Raw genomic sequence first — 2030 nt, forward strand, 5'->3', positions numbered from 1 at the left:
TATTTATTTATTTATTTATTTATTTATTTATTTATTCATTTAATAAAGACAAGGTCTCACTATGTTGCCCAGGCTGGTCTTCAACTCCTGGCCTCAAATGATTCTCCAAACTTAGCCTCTCAAAATGTTGGGATTACAGGTATGAGCCACCATGCCTGGCCTAAAAATAGTATTATATTTTTGTGTTCTATAATTTTCAATTAGGTAATATGAATATTCTGTACAGGAAATATGCCCTTAATTACATAGGCATAAACATTTGTTACACTGAGAAAAATCTAATAGAGCTAAAAAGAAAAATTAATTTGGAAAGGTCATTAAATACTCATACATTCGTATGTTTACACATTCTTTCATATATTCATATATTCTTTTAACAGTATCAATGGTTTGGAATTATGTGTACAAAACCAGGACCTATATGTAATACAACTAATGACAGGCTAATAACTGATAAGTAATACAACCAATAATTACAATTCAAGGAATATTACACACAAAGCTTTAACTTCTCATCATCAGATTTTGTTTTTTTTCTTTCTGTTTTGGCAGATACTATGAACACAACATTCAACTCACAGACACTATGGAGCCCTCAGCATAAAGTATTGTGAAAGGCCAGGGCTAGGACAGAACTGAGACAGGGCCAGGGATATGACAGAACTGGGGCAGGGTCATGGCCAGAGAAAAACCAGGGGCAGGGTCACAGCCAGGGACGTGACAGGACCAAGGCCAGGGCCAGAAGCAGGGCAGAAACAGGGCCAGGGTGGGGCCATGGCAGGGCAAGGGCCATGGAAGATCAGGGCCAGGAAAAGGCCAGGGGAGGGCTAGGGTAGCACAGGGCAAAGGCAGGGCAGGGTCAGTGTAGAGAAAGGAACCAGCCAGGGTATGGCAGGGTAGGGACAGGAGGTCCAGGGCCAGAGCCAGGTCCAGGGCATGGACAGGGCAGGTCCAGAAACATGGCAGGACCAGAAAGGGGACAGGGCAAGGCAAGGCCAGAGAAGGACCATGGAGTAAACATGGCCAAGGAGGGTCCAGGGCAAGGGCAAGGCCAGGGCAGAACCAGAGCCAGGGCAGGCCAAAGGCAGGGCCAGGGCAGGGCAAGGCCAGGGTAGGGCAGGGCCAGTGTAGGGTGAGGGTAGGGCCAGGGCGAGTTCAGGGCCAGGGCAGGACTAAGATAGCACAGGGCCAAGGCAGGGCCAGGGCAGTGCCAAAGGAGGGGCCAGGGCCAAGCATGGCCAGTCCGGGGCCTGGGGATTGACAGGGCCAGGGCCAGGGTCAAGGCTGGGCCAGGGACAGGGCCAAAGCAAGGGCAGGGCCAGGGAGAAGGCAGAACCAGAGAGGATCCAGAGCAAGGGCAGGGCCAGGGCAGAACCAGGACCAGGATAAGGCAAGGCCAAAGCCAGGGCAGGGCAAGCAAGGCCAGGGCAGGGCAAGATCAGGGAACGGCAAGGCCAGGGTAGAAAAGGCCAGGGTAGGAGAAGGCCATGGTAGGGCCAAGGCCAAGGCAGGGCAGGGCTAGGGTAGCACAGGGCATGGCCAAAAACAGGGCAGGGCCATAGCAGTGGTAAGACTCGCAACAGGGCCAGGGCAAGTGCTGGACCAGAGCATGGTGGGGACAATACAGGGCCAGGACAGAGGATGGCAAGGCAGGTCCAGGGCTATTTCATGGACTGGCTAGGCCTGGAGTCAGGCCAGGGCAGGGCAAGGCCAAGGCCAGGGAGAAGGCAGGGCAGGGGCCAAGGCAGTGCCAGGGCAGGGCAGGACCAGTGCAGGGCCAATGCAGGGTGAGGGCAAGGCCAGGGCATGGAAGGTCAGGGCACGACCAAGGAAGGGCCAGGAGAGGGCCAGGGCAAGTTCAGGGTCAGAACAAGTGTACAGCTGGGGCCAGGAATATGGTAGGACCAGGGCTGGGCCCAGGCTGGGACACGCAGGGCAGAGCATGGCCTGTGCAAGGCAGGGCCAGAGCCAGGCCATAGAGATGGGAGGGCAACACCAAGGCAGAGTCAGGGTAGATCCAGGGCTGAGCA

At 53.8% G+C, this 2030-nt stretch overlaps 1 pseudogene; it reads right to left on the bottom strand.

Annotated features, from left to right (window-relative positions):
* Positions 1-316: 316 nt before the first annotated feature.
* Positions 317-2000, bottom strand: LOC131382818 (tyrosine-protein phosphatase non-receptor type 23-like; annotated as a pseudogene).
* Between the last annotated feature and the right edge of the window lie 30 nt (positions 2001-2030).

This window comes from Hylobates moloch, unplaced genomic scaffold (genome assembly GCF_009828535.3).
Source record: "Hylobates moloch isolate HMO894 unplaced genomic scaffold, HMol_V3 SCAFFOLD_11415, whole genome shotgun sequence".
In the NCBI taxonomy this organism is placed as follows: domain Eukaryota; kingdom Metazoa; phylum Chordata; class Mammalia; order Primates; family Hylobatidae; genus Hylobates; species Hylobates moloch.